An 18055-nucleotide genomic window follows, 5' to 3' on the forward strand; every position below is an offset into this window, starting at 1 on the left:
TGCTACATCTACTATTTCTACTAAGTGATGATTCGGACAGTGGTCCATGTGGCCCTGTCATGTGTATATAATCCCCTGTAAATATTGCCCAATGCCAGTTGGGACAGTGTATATTATGTGATTATGATCTAATGTTTGGTCGTCCAGCTTAATTAAATGCCCCTGTGATAACCTTTCTACACAAACAACAATACATTGTGTTTTATTTTGTAAATATTATGCTTGGGGAAGAAAGAGATTTCTGATTCCCCTTCTTAAGATTTGGGGCCTGAGACAGTGTAAACCTGCTTATGTAAAGCTGCTGCTACTAGAAGATGAATTGACCATTAGTGCTGTATAAAATTTTTTAAAATTTGCAATTCGATGTAGATCCTCTATGAATTAAATTTTGGCTTCCTTCTTGACTTAGGTCTTCCCTATTATGAAGTACTCAGATTGTGATGTATTTTGATCTTTTATTATTGTGTTCTTATGTATGTATTTTTATGTGCTTTTATGGTTTTAACAACTGAAATCGAATAAAGCTATCTTTGACTTTGATCTAATGTTTTTATTATAATACAAAGGCTATTTTTATGTATAACCTTGTGTGGAGTTCCTTTTGTGGTGTGCCTGGGGTGTTGTTGCTGTGTGCGTGCGCAAACGATTTACACATTGCCTCCGGGATAAGCCTGACTGCTCGTGCCAAGCTACCATGGGGGTGAGTAGGGGTTATATTTGGCGTGTAACTCCCTTGCCCTGACTAGAGTGGTGGTTTCTGCCTGGCTTTGGCGCAAGCCATACCCAACCTGAAATCCCATTTCTAACAGTCGTCTATGGACATTATCCTGCATTTTGCAATTTTCTTGTTTATTTGCTCTGCAAAGTATGGAGATGTTGTGTCTCTCTGGTATTTGTTTTCGATATTTCCATTTTCATATTTTTACATAGTTATACATCGTTTAATGTACTTTATTTCCTCTTGCATATTTCAGCATGCTTATGCATAGTCTTTATTTACTATGTTGTGTTTTCCCAAGAAATGCTGTATATAATTCGCATTTGCTAACTTTTCTCTTGCATGTTTCTTCTGTGTAAATGCGATGTTCCAACTTTTATTCTCTATTGTTTCTCTTATGTATTTTATTTCCTCCTTGCTTATTTCAGCATGTTTATGCATTGTCTCCATTGATATGCTATGTATTTTCCTATGAAATGCTGTATACTCTTTGCATTTGCAACATTTTCTCATGCAAGTTTCTTCTTCTTAACTGTGATGTTTCTATTTATATTCTCTTTTGTTTTCTTATGTACTTCTTCCGCTTTACATATTTTAGTACATTTATGCATGGTCACTATCCTAGTGCTTTGCATTTCCTATGTAATGTTGTTTGCAATTTTTCATTTGCTATATTTTCTCTTGCAAGTTTCTTTTGTATCTTGCGATCTTTCTACGTATATTCACTATTCTTTTTGTGTATTTAGTAAAGGGGGAAGTTGTATTACATTTAGGTTTTCTTCTGTGCATCTTCCCTGTTTCTCTGCCTCTGTGTTGGGTAGAATGTTGGTATAGATGGTGATGTAATGGAATGTGCTGATTGCTCTGTGAAAGAGTGTCAGTTGGATCTTAGGCAGAGCAGCAGGGAGGCTGCTCCTGATAGGGCTGATTACATCTGTACTACTGAACTTACTGGGAGACCTTCACTTTTAAGAACAATAAATGTATTCATCTTTAACCTAACTACGTCTACCGGAACTCCTCCTTACATTATAACAATAGCCTTGCTGTCCTGCACAAAAGGAGTGGAGGTTAGTTCACTCCTTTGGCGCCTGAGGGCATTATCAGGACTGTCCGAAATTGTGCTACTTCTTGGTTACTCTTCTGATTAAAATATCAGGGGTTCACGCTGCTTGGCGTATCTTTGCATACTGGGCTAGTTATTGCCATACTTTCCGGTTAAAACCTGGAGATTACTTTTTGGTCTATCAGGTTTCTAATCACACTTGAGTAATCCATCTGTGATGCCTTGTCATTGATATTAGCTAGTTTGTGGGAGATCATAATTCTTCTCACACTTGAAGTATCCGTCTGCGACGCTTCATCGTATTTCATACCCACAGGCATGAGGGAACGAAGGATCAGAGTTAATGATTCTTTATGATTAGATGACCCTAGAGTCTTCTCTAAGAGAGAAAGAATTGAATATAAATCCCTATTAAGGGAATGTATTGCTTCAGAGATTTTAAAGCCTTGTGCTGCCTCCAAGTTGATCAGGTGCTTCCAGAAGTCTGGTTTACAGGGATGCTCTAGAAGATGGAGTCGTTGTATTGAGAGCCCCATGGAAGCTCTGCTGCTCTCTTCTGGGGGACGTCCATCTACACCTGCACTTAAGCCTGCACCTCCTCACTATTGTCTAAAATAATAATTGGATCATCAGAATTTCTGGGGCCCCGTGCGCACCTTCTCTTGCATTGTGGTGTTCGTAGGCACATCAGGCAGAGTATTGTTCCATAAAGATCAAAGAGCTAGTACTCAAGGTCTCATTATTAGGGCATTTATCTCCCAACTGGTCCATTGGAGCTGCAGAGCTTTGGGTTGCTACCTCCTGTGTAAGGCATGCCAAAATCCCAGTGTATGAGTGGTTGATAACTTTAACTAGTTTTTTTGATAGTACCACAGAGTTGCTCATCGGCGGCAGAGGCCCTAGGCCTTGTGTTCTGTTTGTTCTTCCTTCCACTGCATCGTAAGGCCTGTGTCTAGCTTGATCCAGAGCCTGGGCATTTAGCCTGCTTGAGGCAGCATTCCCTTCCTCAGACTCAACCTTAGACTCAGGGACATCCCCCTTACGAATTTTGTTCAGAAGACCAGGCTTTTCCACACTAGTAAGAGCCTGCTCTCCTTTGGAAGAAGGTTCCCCCAGCATTATTGATGTGCCCCGCAGATTTTCCTTTACAGTCACCTGGCTCACCACCGCTCTGACAGCAGGTGTATTCTCCATTTCTTTATTGATCTTTTGATAGAAACTTGTGATCAGCTTTAAGGTGGGTCTGCCCCTGGATCTATCCAAAATAGCAGCATTTGAAGAGGAGATAGGTTGTAATTGGAGTTGCGATTGTGCCTCAACAGACTCTGTTTGCTGGATCACAGCTGCAGGATCTGATGTACTGGTGTTCCCCCTTTGTATTCTTTCCTTCCCCTTTGAGTATATTGCAAGCAACTTAATAAAAACTGTTAGTGAGCGCCTCACGACCACCTGTTTAGCACGTCTGTTTGCCAAAGTCATGGTGCTAAGAATCCAAGGGCACAGAGTTCTTCCTAAAAAATTTTTTAAAGTGTCATCTGCCAGATGCAGGTACTCCTCAAGTACTTGCACATGCGTTTCAAGGTTCCTTAAATTGGGGTGATCCTTCTGGTGAGGCAACTCCTTTCACTTTTTTATCTGGGTCGTCGCATTTCAGGATTCTTCAAGAGGGTACTAAGGAGGCCGTTTGGAGCCCGAGATCCAACATAGGTATTCAAGTATGACAGACAGTGGTGAGAAGCAGGGCAAGAAGCCACATTGCAACCTGAAGTAGCCGCTTCTGCTACTCACCGCTTCCTCCCTTCTAGCCGCAGCAGGTCTAACAGGAGCCGCACTAGGAGGCTTGTAACCTACTTAGCTGCCTACTGTCTGTCTCAAAAATCCAATCCGTGACACGGGCCGTGTACCCTCCAGAACCCATCATGAGACTTTCTTTAAATAGTGCAGGGCTTGCAGGAACTCAGCCAATCATTTACTCACAGCCGCTCTCTGTGCCTGCCCAAACTCTCCAAACATACACTTACAGCCTGCTGCTCTTAGCTATCTAAATGAGTATTTCTTTTGGTTGGGAATTGGGTCTAGGGTTTGGGTCTGGGTTTGGGTTTGCGTTGTGGCCTCTCCAACACCAAGCGAACCTTCTGCAGCCCAGTTGTTTCGATGTCTCCAATATCTCAGCTTCTAGGCAGGGAAGCAGGGTAGGCTGGAGAGGGGGAAAATGAAGAACTCGGTGCCTCAAATACCGTGCACACTATTAAATGCTGAGTGAGGAGCATGTGGGGGCTAGCAACAGCCACAACCTGCTGATTCAACCAGGGGAATGGGGGGGCAAGCCTATCTTCACTCCCCTACCAAGGATCTGGAAACTTAAGTGAGGGGGTCAGGGGTACATAGCCAGGGCTATATGGTTGTGGTTGACCCACAAGTGCTTGGCTATATCCTCTGGGGACCAGTGAGGGAAGCTTACCACACCTGCTTGCTTTGGTCCCAGCTTCTCCACGGGTACCCAGTAGCACTTCTGAAAGGCTAGAGATTGTAGGACAAGGGTCTTTGGGCAGTAGCACACAGCATTTCTTTATTACTCTGTACACAGTGGTGCGGCACAACATGGGATCAGAGGTGCCTTTCCCAGCTTCCCGCCCTTTCCATGGACTCTCCCTGAGGTGCCATGCTGTTCAGACTCTGCTCAGCCTCGCTCCACCTCCACCTCCTGCAATACTTGGCTCTGGGCTGGATTGAGATTCCCTTGCTCAGACCAAAACTGCTCAGTGACTCACCTTCCTCTCCACAACTCAATAGACACTGATTTGGCTCAAAAATATGAAATTGATGTTTCAGGAAGTTTTCCATTTCAGAAAAGTTTCAGGGTACACATAGATGATGAAGCAATTGACACAATACATTCTTCAGGAATGCGATTACACATTAAAGAATTGTTGAAATACATTAGTAAATGGAATGATTTTGAGAAATTAGGAAACAAGTAGGCAAGCAAATATAAGAAGAAAAAGAAGAAACCAGACCTAGTTGAGGAAAACAATAAACAAGATGAGGCAGAAGCTTCAGCTTACCCATTGAGAGAATTAGTGGGAGAAGTGCATGTTCATGTACCATGGAACAAAGGTGAACTTGCAGAATTTGTGAACAAATTTCCAAAATTGAGAGACAAGCCTGGTGTGTGGTACCCACAAGTAGAGAGATTTATCAACATCTTAAAGGTGTGGATACATTTCAAAATGTTCTTGATCACTGCAAAGCCAATTAAATTGTGGTCTGAATCTATTGTTGCTGTGAAGTGGCCAAGTGAGGAGACAATGAGAGATTCTTGCACTAATGCAACATTCTCTGTTATGGAGAAAAATGAAACAGTGATTACTTTTTTGAAGGGCAGAGTGCCATCTAAAGATCTTGTTTGGGTATAGATTAAAAGAACCTCACAAGGACTAAAAGAATCGGCTCATGATTTGTGTGAAAGAGTGTTTCAGGAGTTTCAACAACACAGCAGGAGAGAATGTACCGATGCCAGTGATATGAGATTCTTTGTGTCTCAGTTTGATATTGGATTATGATCTTTGGTGGAATATACAACGTTAAGATACCTTTACAACGCAGGCATTACAACGCAAGTCGTTACAACGACTTGCGCTGGAGGGCGCTGGACTTAGGAATAGTATGATTTACTATTCCAACTCCAGTCTACGTACAGTAGGGAAGGTGTTGGAATAGTAAATCATACTATTCCTTAGGTTAGAGCGCCATCCAGCGCAAGTCATTGTAATGACTTGCGTTGTAATACCCGCGTTCTAAAGGTATTGCGATGTAAACACCGCGATGTAAATGACGTTTCCCCCTTTGGTCAGATCAATGTGCACATAAAGCAAAGTGTAGTTGGTTGGCAAAGAAAGTTGATATATGGGATCGGGAAAGATGACTGCAGTGATGTTCAAGAATTGCAGAACCAGAAAGATTTTAAAGAGAAACTTATGATGGCTCAGAGGAAATTTCCTCAGAGAGGATTTCGGAATAGGTCATTTGCAGGGAATGAAGATGAGATACAAGGTGTGATTCCACAAGCAGAAGTAGAAGGTGCTCAAGGAGGATATGGTGTTTCAGAGGATACCATACATAATTTGGACCATTTGAAGGTGGAGGCAGACGAGGTGTCTAAAACTGAATACGGACCAGATTGCAGCTGGCTGTATGGTCTTTTGCCACCAAATTATGTATGGTAATTTTTATAATTATAATTTCACACAGCAAAATAGCGGAGTGACGCGATCTGGTCCTGAAGAATGCCACAAACTTTTGTCATCAAGGCAGAAACATGTTGACCTTATCTAAATAGGGAATATCTATACCCCTACCTTCACACAGTTTTTTATGTCTATCCTGTGAGGACACCGATTAAAGTTTTTTTGTCCTCTTAAGAGATAGTTTTAATTCACTTGTAGTTTTGAATTTGCACTCTGCCCCTCACTCTCACGACCATTGGATGATTAGAGCACCTCTCGCTCCTCTCCTGTGGGAGTGTTGTAGCCCACACTGTGTACCTTGCGGTCGCAGTGTGCAAGAGGGAACCCAATGATGAAGCATGTCACCTTTGGGTGAGTGAGGGTTCTCGTCTTTACAATAGTAATTGTCCCTATTTTGATAACCGCACTTATATGTTTTAGACCATCCGATTACTTGTTGTGAGTTAGATTACATGAGGATAGTCAGGAGTACTGTCAAAAAGAATAATATAAGGGACACATAATTAAAAATGGAGCTAGAAAGTTGTCACCAGAGAGAGTTGAAGCAATTCACCAGATAAGTAAACTTCAAACTCAAAGATAAGTCAGGATGCTTTTGGGAATGGTTAGCTACTGTAGACAGTGGTCACCAAACCTTTCCGTAGTGGCTAAACCTTTCCTGAGGCTGACAGACCAGGATCGCTCCCCGACCCTGCACACCTTCAGGAAGAACGTCAAGACATGGCTCTTCGTATGAACCAGAGCTGCAGCCCACCCTCCCTCCTGCGCCTTGAGATCCTCACGGGTGAGTAGCGTGCTTTACAAAATCCTGATTGATTGCTTTATTGATTGATTAGTAGGTGCAGTTAATGTCAGTCACAAAAAGAGTAAGAACATAATGAGGGAATATCCAGTGACTAGAATGGCCCCTTACTTTGTGGAGTTGCTACTGAAACTTTTTTGTGATCGAAACATGTCTAATTTCTAATCCCGGGCGGAGACCTCCGCTCCGCCCGCAGAGTGTGCGGAGATTTGCCTGTTCTACGTTCCGCAGAGAAGGCAAATGTCCGCACACTCCACAGTGGAGCGGAGATGGCCAGCCCCCGCGTCCACCCCCCTTTTAAGAAGTAAGTTAACATTAACATTTCTTGCAAGAAATGCTCATGCGCTGGTTCGCGAGCGCATGCAAAGTTTTCTCAAGCATTACCGGTACAGCGAGGAAGAGGAAGAGGGCAGCCCGGGGGTGCCGCAGTACAGAGGTAAGTGGTTTTAAGTTTCTTTTTTATTAATGTTAACTTACTTATTAAGAGGGGGTGGAGGCAGGCAGCGGAGCGGAGTTCCACGAAGTTTGTTTGCAACTCCGTGGACCTCCGCGTAGCCCCGCTAGGCCCACTAGGCCCAGGTTTACTAATTTCAAATGTATTGAGTCTACTGCCAGTATAGTAAAATGATTGTAATGAAGCTGAACATGAATGTCTAGGTGTCATGGATCTATGTATGAAGCTAAGGTTTGATACCATGGATGAACCCCTGATTGCACCCGACTATGTCCAGTTTGTAGATGGCAAAACCAAAGAGGATGATGAACGGAGTGTTGAACCTTGCAAGCACTCACCACCAGTCAACTGATCTGGGTTTAATCCATCATCATTCTTTAGCTCACTCCACCACCCCAGTTCAGACATGGCCATATGCAAATCAGTCTGACCCTGTGCCTCATGGGAACAGTCCAGCCCGAACTGCCAAGCCATGTCTTCTCTGGACCAGAAACAAGCAGCCTGGGACGGTTTCTGGCTAATCAGCCGTCATCAGCCAGGTTAGCTTGAATCCAGTGACAAAGTGAGCAAGGAACCCACGTCTGGGCATACCCTGCCAACTTAGGGTGAACCAAGCAAAACCAAAGGGGATGATGGACGGAGTGTTGAACATTGCAAGCACTCACCCCCAGTCAACTGATCTGGGTTTAATCCATCATCATTCTTTAGCTCACTCCGCCACCCCAGTTCAGACATGGCCATATGCAAATCAGTCGGTCCCTGTGCCTCGTGAACAGTCCAGCCCGAACTGCCAAGCCATGTCTTCTCTGGACCGGAAACAAGCATCCTAGGATGGTTTCTGGCTGATCAGCTGTCATCAGCCAGGCTAGCTTGAATCCAGTGGCAAAGTGAGCAAGGGACCCACGTCTGGGCATAAGCTGCCAACTTAGGGCGAACAAAGCAAAACCAAAGGGGATGATGGACGGAGTGTTGAACATTGCAAGCACTCACCCCCAGTCAACTGATCTTGGTTTAATCCATCATCATTCTTTAGCTCACTACGCCACCCCAGTTCAGACATGGCCATATGCAAATCAGTCTGACCCTGTGCCTCATGGGAACAGTCCAGCCCGATCTGCCAAGCCATGTCTTCTCTGGACCGGAAACAAGCATCCTGGGACCGGTTTCTGGCTAATCAGCTGTCATCAGCCAGGCTAGCTTGAATCCAGTGGCAAAGTGAGCAAGGGACTCACGTCTGGGCATACCCTGCCAACTTAGGGCGAACAAACCAAAACCAAAGGGGATGATGGACGGAGTGTTGAACATTGCAAGCACTCACCCCCAGTCAACTGATCTGGGTTTAATCCATTATCATTCCGCCACCCCAGTTCAGACATGGCCATATGCAAATGATGTCTTCTCTGGACCGTAAACAAGCATCCTGGGACCAGTTTCTGGCTAATCAGCCGTCATCAGCCAGGCAAGCTTGAATCCAGTGGCAAAGTGAGCAAGGGACCCACGATGGATTTAGGCCCAGATCTCTGCACTGGGGTGAATGTATGACATTGTTCTGCATTCTGTCCATCAATAGTTCTTTTTGCATTTTGTAGATGGGCCATGCTTAAGAGGTTATGATAGCTCATTAGGAGCAGCATATGCTGTGTGCAGCATGAATTATGTTGTTGAAGCTTCATTGCTTCAAGAATTTACCTCAGCACAAGATTCAAAATTACCATAACATGCAGTCTAACTGCTCAAATGGGATTCACTATTGTCATGGGAAAGAGAGATGCTAATTCAGTTGCACAGTATTGTGTCCTGCTAGCCTACCCATGTAATGGAATTTTCACATGTGAATCAGAGAAGGACACTATCTTTTCAATGTTGATGTCAATAACGTACTCTTGTGAAGACTTAAAAGGGGTCCAATAAAATGTTTCAGAGGCAGAACAACAAGGGTGGATCAGAACAGATGTTGAGAAAAACACAAATGACAGTCAAATGTCAGCTCATGGGAGACCACTGTTGCCAGATAGTTTGTTGTTTCCAATGACACGATACATGTATGGACACACACACTTAGAAAGGGATTCAATGAAACGTCTCTTTAGAAAGAATAGATACCACCAAATGTTTAGGAAGCTTGCAGAAGAAGAGTGTCATCGAGATGTGTCATATCAACAAATTAATGCAGGGAAACGAACACATGTAACACTGAGTCACAAAGGGAGCTCAGAAGGTCCCTTCAATAGAATGAAAAGGAACATCATCAAAATGCCTGATTACAATGAGCTGAGATACGTCCTACTCATAGTGTGCATCTTCACGAGATGGGTTAAAGCCTACACAACCAAAAGAAATGACAACCACACAGTAGCAAATGTGGTATAGCAAAAATCGATCCCCAGGTACAAATTGCCAGTTTCTCTGAAATCGGATCAAAAGACCCACTCTATCAATGAGGTCCCGAAGATATGCATGCAGATCTACATATTGAACAAGGATTTCACTGCAGCTATGGACCTGAAGTTTCGAGTATAATGGAGAAACACAATGACACCATAGAGTCTCGCTTAGCAAAAGTCTGTGTCTCAACATCACTGAAGTGGCTTGATGCTGTACCTTAAAAGGCACTTGTAAAAAAAGACAGATGATAAGATACGCTATTACTGCGAAGGATTGGCTGATGTGGTGCATACCGTTTCTCATCAGGTTGCAGTTGCTACACAAGATCTGCATAGTGAACGGTGCCACAACCTCGATCTGCGATATGGTGTTGTGATTCCGAAGAATTGGTTGAAACCAAGATAGAAAGGCCCTGTCCAAGTGATCCTGGTCACAACAACTTCTGTGAAGTGTGGTGGCCTTCCAAACTGGGTGCATGCCTCCCATAGCCATAGGGTCCCATGTTCCCTTGATGACAGAGGAATGTTTCTTCTTGTGTGAAAGATAGACGCCTCACATAGTTTACAGCATGTAACCTCGGAGCCTCATCATATTTAGTTGCAAGTAGAATGTTTTAAACAAAGCCTCATATATTTCTTTGCTTATTGTTTAGTTAAAACAAAATAGAAGGTTAGGAGATAGTCATTTTAAATAATGTTCAAAATGTGCTGTGGGAAGGATTTTGCTTGCCTGATGGATGCTGTGTGCAGAAAAGTGGAGATGTACTTTTGGAGAATGCTTTCTTCCAATTGGATGACGAACGAAGATCATGCCACATGCTTTGCAACAATTTTTCACATTTATAAACGAATTCCTAGTTAGGAGTTTCAGACTCAGATTTAGAGACCTGCAGAGGAGGAGACCTAGCCTGAGAGACGGAAACCTGCAGAGGAGGAGAGGGCAGATGCAGAGCAGAACAGATTCAAACAAAGCTGAACAGGGGACGCAGCTTCAGCTGGAGCAAGAGCAGATTAGATGTAGGATGTGTATTCCATTTCGACTTTTATTAAAAACACTAAGTTTATGCTTTTACTAACTGGCTTTGACAAGGCTTATTTGCTCTATGCTTAATTTCTCTTTATAGGAGATTCTGCATTTATTAATTATTGATTTAGCTTCATGCTAATCTCACTTGTTTTATTTTTGAACTTTTTATGGAACGCGCTGTGTGCACATTATCATATGCTCTGCACTAACTATATTTTTCTATTACAAAGTCTGTAACCTTATTGATATATAACTACTGAATGAAGAATCAGAACATTTTACAATTTAATTAGAAAATAAAACCCTTTAAAACTACTCACAAATTATCATTATTTACTATAATGTTTCTCTGCATTTGATTACTTGACTGTGTTTATGAAGGAACTATTTTGGTCAAAATACAATGTAAAGGATTCATCACCCTTAGAATAGATATTGACATGGAAAAGAGTGATGGTAATTAAAGGTAACTGTGCCACATTTACAACATTTTCAAAGGAGAGATTACCGCGAGATTTCCGCCCCATCAGAACTAGTTGGTAAGAATTACTGCAACAAAAATTGGAATTTCTAACCACACAAATGTCAGTACTTTCCTTGCTTTTCAATATCATTATACACCCCTGAATTTGTCCTTGGCACAATTTGATTCATCCTCTGTATCACCACAATCTCAACAGGTTTGTTTTATGTGCTTTGGAACCCCTTCTGTGAAGAAGTATGCAGTAAAAGAAATCTTGAGTCCACACCAGGATGTCTACATGTAAATGACTTTTGTTTCAGCCACTTTTACTTTCTTAAGGAATATGTGTAAGTCAAGTACACCACTATCCTCGCTTTTCTTTAGAATTGTGCTAGTGCTGTTCTACTGTGTGTCTATTTTTCCACCTTTTGTGAGACAAGAACATGCATCGTCAAAGATTTCCATCATTTACCAGGACTTCCAATTTCTTTACTTTTTCACTGTGGTCACATCAGAATCTCAGATAGTAAGTGGTGGGAGCAATGTGTTAGGGCGCAATAGGGTGAAGCTACGTGAATGAATGAATGAATGAAAGTGGATTTGTATAGCGCTTAGCTACCCTGAGGCCTCCTAGCGCTTGCGGAGCAGAGAAACAGAGAAGGCATGTGGTATTAGTGTGAAGTACTGAACAGATGAGTTTTGAGAAGTTTCCGGAATGCCAGCAGGTTGGGTTCCCCGCGAAGGGTGAGCGGGAGGGAGTTCCAGAGGTTGGAGGCATTCAGGGAGAAGGAACGTCCCCCCCATCTGGATCTCCGTACCTTCGAGGAGGTGGCGAGGAACGCAGAGCTGGAGCGGAGACTTCTGGAAGGTTGATAGGGGGTAACCAGGGACTGAAAAATGCCTGGGGATGCCTTCCACATAGCTCTGTGGGCCAGGCACAAGGCCTTAAAATGTATCCTGGCCCGGATGGGAAGCCAGTGAAGGCTGCGCAGGGCAGGTTTCGCTGTTTGTCTCCGGGGGATCTGGAGCAATAGGCAAGCTGTGCAGTTCTGGATTACTTGCAGCTTCTGGATTGTCGACTGAGGGGCACAGAGATACAGTGCGTTCCCGTAGTCTAGACGAGACAGTATCAGAGCTTGCACCATAATCCTCCTCACCTGGAATGGGAGCAGGGGAAGGATCTTTCTTAGCATTCTCATAAGGCCGAAACAGGTGGCGGAGAGCTTAGTGGCTTGGTGTTTAAAGCAAAGAGAATTGTCAAGCCACACGCCTAGACTCTTAATCTGCTGTTTTGGGGTGGACAGGGGGCCAAGAACGGTCAGCCAGGCGAGTGTCGGAAAGGGAGATGGAAATTTGCCCAGAAACATCAGTTCGGTCTTATCCCCGTTTAGCTTAAGATGGGATAGGTCCATCCAATTGGCAACCGCCTCTAGGCAGGTGCCTAGGGCGTCAGATGATCCCTCTGGGTGGTTGAGTGCCACCACCCGTTGGGTACCATCTGCGTAGGTAATGATCTTTATGCCGAAAGGAAGGACTATTTACACCAGTGGGGCCATGTAAGTGTTAAAAAGCGTGGGGCTCAGGGAAGAACCCTGGGGAACCCCACAGCTGAGTGGCCGCTGAATCGATGAGGCAGGTCCTTCAAAGACTTGGAAGGACCGATCCTTTAGGAAGGATTGGAACTAGGTCAGTGCCATGTTTGTCACGTCCATGTTTTCTAGGCACTTGAGCAGGATGTTATGGTCCACAGTGTTGAAGGCGGCACTGAGGTCTAAAAGAATGATAGCTGCTGAGCTGCCCTGGTCCAGGAGTCTCCTTGCCTCCTCTGTTACCGCCAGAAGGGCCTTCTCGGTCCCTAACTGGGGGTGAATCCTGTTTGGGTGACGTGCAGCAAGTTGTTGGATTCCAAATGCTGAACCAGAATGGAATTTATATGTCTCTCCAGCAGCTTGCTCAGCCACGGAAGGAGAGAAATGGGACGGTAGTTGGCCATAATAAGGTGGTCAAGATTGGGTTTTTAAAGGAGGGCTCTCACCTGGCCCGTTTCCAGGCCAGAGACACCGTGCCGGAGGTGATTGACGAGTTTAGGGCATCTAAAATGACTGGGCGAATAGAGTTGGTGACTAGAGAGAGGTACTGAGGGGGGGCGGGGTCCAAGGGGGAGCCAGATGTAACTCTGGAAATGAGGGCGTCCAGGGCATCTATCAGAGGGAATTTCCCTAGGTAGCATTGTGCTTCAAGGTGTAAAGCGCTGGTGCTAGGTAGAGTGTGCTTCGGCTGGTGGGGAGGGAAAGGCTGGCATATCAGCTGGATTTTTTTCGTGGAAATATTCTGCCAGGTTATTGCACTGATCTGGGGCTGCCTCTGTATTGGGTTGTTTATGCGGCAGAGTGGAGAGGGATTAAGCAATGCTAAAGATTTCCTTAGGTGAATTAGCAGCTGGATTAATTCTTTCCTTGTAAAAGTTGGATTGGGCTATTTTGATCTCTACCTTGTATCTCCTAATTGCCTCTCTATACTCCTGTTTGCTTTCCTCTGCAATGTTTTGTCTCCATGTCCTTTCAAGTTTTCTACAGGTCCGTTTAAGCTCCCTTAATTTGGTGGAGGACCAGGGTGAAGATTTTTGCTTGAGTTTCTTGTTGGAAGGTTTTTTTGGGAGTGTGGTGTCCAATGAGTTTTGGATCCAAGAAATGAAATTAGTGTTTGCTATCTCAGGGTTAGGGTCGCTGTGGGGTCTGGTGGCATCGAGGACCTAGTCCATTGGCTGATGCAGAGGTTTGACCATTTCCTATCAAGTGTCGACGTAGTGTTCTGAGGGGGTAGGGGGGCTGAAGTTTCCCAGACCATGGGAATGAGCGAGTGATTGGTCCATGGGAGGGGGACGGGAGTGCCGACCAGGAGATTCTGATCATTGCTGAACACTGGGTCGAGGAGATGGCCCTTGTTATTTGTGGGGGCAAAGCCTTTCTGCTCGAATTGAAGTGCCGAGAGGCTGGATGATAGATCATTGGGCAGATGATTGGAGTGGTCGTCCATATGGATATTGAGATCCCCTAGTATGGTGAAGTTGGCTGGGGTTAGGGCTAAATTGGCGGCAAGAGTGGGGAGAGCATTAAGGAATTGCCCTATGGGTCCTGGGGGTCGATAGAGCAGAAGGCCGGAGAAAGTACTGGTGGGAGAAAGCTCTAGGGAAAAGTTCATAAATTCGCAGTCTGGTGGCCCGTCTGTGGAGGACCGGCAACTGAGGTGGTCTTTAAATATTATGGCTAGTCCACCACCCCTTCCAGTTAAGCGGTCAGCTCTATGTATTGAATAGCCAGGTGGTAGGGTTTGAATGACAGCCGGGTCGGCCTCATCTTGTAGCCAGGTTTCCGTCAAAAATAGGGCGCCTGGTTCGAGGTCTTCTAGTAGTAGGGTTAATTCAGTGGAGTGCCTAGGGAGGGAGTGGCAGTTCAGAAGGAAGAATTTAAGGGGGCGGTTATCTGGCAGTGATTCCTTGCTGTGGGGTTGAAGCTTAAAATTGCAGTGGGGGCATTGCGAAAGGTTCTTAGTGATGTTCAGAGAGTGCAGGCTTTTGATGTCAGTGACCCCTCGCAGAGCAGTCAGTGACTGGGCACTGTAGCTAAAATTGATTTGGGAACTGCCAGCGGTGGTGGTCCCTGGTCCCGGCTGGGCACGGACGGGCTTGCCTTTGGCGCGCCGCTGGTGCGCCCGCTGCGCGTGAGGTTTGCCATCCGGTTTAAGTAGTAGTGCAGTGCGAGACTAGAGCGCTGACTACCGCCGGAAGTGGCCCGCCCAGGAAGTGCCTCCCGTGACTGCCCTCCGCTCAATGGCATTTGCCGAGTCGGACCGGGGCGTGGGAGCACTCCGCTGTGGGTAGGAGGATTAGGAATGGAGGAAGCGTTCAAGTAAAACCAGGTAGGCATACAGGTGACAAGGTACACAAAATGCGTGAACACTCAGGCTTAAAACGTTCTTTTTTTTAAATAATGAAGAGCAATGAATAGCGACTAAGCAGCTAGCAGCACTACCTCGTAGTCCGGTTCTGCCGCGTCCGCTGCGCGCAAGGTTTGCTATCTAGTTTAAGTAGTAGTGCAGCGCGAGACTAGAGCTCTGACTACCGCTGGAAGTGTCCCGCCCAGGAAGTGCCTCCCGTGACCGCCCTCCGCTCAACGGCACTTGCTGAGTCGGACCGGGGCGTGGGAGCACTCCGCTGTGGGTAGGAGGATTAGGAATGGAGAAAGCATTCAAGTAAAATCAGGTAGGCATACAGGTGACAAGGTACACAAAATGCGTGAACAGGCTAAAAACGTTCTTTTTTTTTTTTAAATAATGAAGAGCAATGAATAGCGACTAAGCAGCGTCCGTGGGCTGAAATACAATCATTTTCATTCTTACAAATCTTAGTTTTAAAATTACTGACATGACATATCTACCGTGAATAGTTGAAATGCCGTGTGATTAATGCCATTATAAAAATATGGCAAAAACTAATGGGTAAAAGGTAACATTATCAGAAAAGCAGTCAGTGACGCAGAAGAGAGAATGACTGCTTTGGAATTTAAATTGAAAATATTTTATTCAATAATTAAGACAATAATACAAGTTGTTTATTATCACTTAACAGTTCATAGATATCTACCAGAATGATGAAAACAATGAATATTATATCTGATGCTTGGTAAAACATGCATGTATCAAACACAATTGTAATGAGTGGTACTCAAATGTGCACACTGCGCTCGCTTGCCCTAGCGTTGTGTGATACGGAGACAGCAGGACAGCACTGTATCCACTATCGATGGCAGCTCTTTCTCTATTCCATATAGCTGACACACAACCAGGCGGCTTACCATCATGCGTACACATTGGCGCTATATTGCAGAGGTGTCTGTGTGATGCCTAGATTAGATATTATACTGGAAGGCTATCCTTCCCGTGTAACATACTAAGAATACACAAAATGTGCCACTTTTTAAACTTTGCATGTATGCTGTACAGCACAGCACATATTAAAAGTCAGAAAAGTTTGGAGATATAAAAATATTTCTTCTTTTAATACAAACCTCAAAGAGGGGCTATTTTGTGTCTCAAAGCCATATGTACAAATGTTAGTAGACAGCTTTACGTCAGAAATTGTGGGTGGTTGCATGGGAACACCCATTTACCATCAGTGGTAAGCTCCTTTGACACAAAGCAGCACAAAATGGTACTTTGTATTACTTTTTGGCTATTTTCCAGCACAAATCAACTTTTCCGTTGAAAAGTAAATCACAAATAAACATTTTGCACCAGTTTACATCACTTTTGTGATGCAAACCCAACAGAAAATGCTACTAAATCTGACCCTGGAAGTGCAACTTTAAGATCAGTCTCTGCTACAGTTTCAGGCTGACGGGTGCCTTAAATATTTGAAGAGGAACAATTGATGGGCGGAATGCCAGACAATGCCAGACAATGCAAACACACACCCCCAGTCACAAGGATCTCAGTTAAATCCATCATTCTTTTGCTCACCACACCACCCCAGTTTGGACCCAGCTAAATGCAAATCAGTCTTGACTCTGTGCCAAACTACCAAGCCAGGCCCTCCCTGGACCGGAAACAAGCATCCTGGGACCAGTTTCAGGGAACCACCCTTCATCAGCCAGGCTAGCTTGAATCCAGTGGTGTAGTGAGCATGGGACCCACTTATGGGCATACCCTTTCCACTTCGGGCGACATATGCAAAATACATAATTGATGGACTGAATGCTGGACAACGCAAACATTCAACACCAGTCACAAGGATCTGGGTTGGCGGATCAGGCTGGACTGTTCCCACAAGGAACAGGGTCGAGACTGATTTGCATATGACTGGGTCCAAAATGGGGTAGTGTGGTAAGCAAAAGAATGATGGATTTAACCCAGATCTTTGTGACTGGGGGTGATTGTTTGCATTGTCCCGAATTCCGTCCATCAGTTGTTTCTTTTGCATATGTTGCCCTAAGTGGGAAGAGTATGCCCATACGTGGGTCCCGTGCTTGTTTCCGGTTCAGAGAATACCTGGCTTGGCAGTTCGGGCTGGACTGTTCCCATGAGGCACAGGGTCAAGACTGATTTGCATGTAGCTGGGTCTAAACTGAAGTGGCAAAGTGAGCTAAAGAATGATGATGGAATCAACTCAGATCTGTGACTGGGGGTGAGTGTCTGAAATATTTTAGTGCTCCGTCCATCATCTCCTTGTGTTTGCATTGTGAGCCCTAAGTTGGCAGGGTATGCTCAGACGTGGGTCCCTTGCTCACTTTGCCACTGGATTCAATCTAGCCTGGCTGATGAAGGGTGTTACCCAGAAACCCGTCCTAGGATGCTTGTTTCCGGTTCAGGGAAGACCTGGCTTGGCAGTTCTGGCTGGACTGTTCCCATGAGGCACAGGGTCAAGACTGATTTGCATGTAGCTTGGTCTGAACTGAGGTGGCGAAGTGAGCTAAAGAATGATGATGGATTCAATCCAGATCTGTGACTGGTGCTGAGTGTCTGAAAAGTTTCAGCGCTCCGTCCATCATCTCCTTGTGTTTGCTTTGTTCGTTCTTAGTTGGAAGGGTATGCCCAGACGTGGGTCCCTTGCTCACTTTGCCACTGGATTCAAGATAGCCTGGCTGATGAAGGGTGTTACCAAGAAACCGGTGCCAGGATGCTTGTTTCCGGTTCAGGGAAGACCTGGCTTGGCAGTTCGGGCTGGACTGTTACCATGACGCACAGGGTCAAGACTGATTTGCATGTATCTGGGTCTGAACTGAGGTGGCGAAGTGAGCTAAAGAATGATGATGGTTTCAATCCAGATCTGTGACTGGGGGGTGAGTGTCTGAAAAGTTTTAACGCTCCATCCATCCTCTCCTTCTGTTTGTTTTGTTT

The sequence above is a fragment of the Triturus cristatus genome, chromosome 2_2 (assembly GCF_964204655.1).
Source record: "Triturus cristatus chromosome 2_2, aTriCri1.1, whole genome shotgun sequence".
Lineage (NCBI taxonomy): Eukaryota > Metazoa > Chordata > Amphibia > Caudata > Salamandridae > Triturus > Triturus cristatus.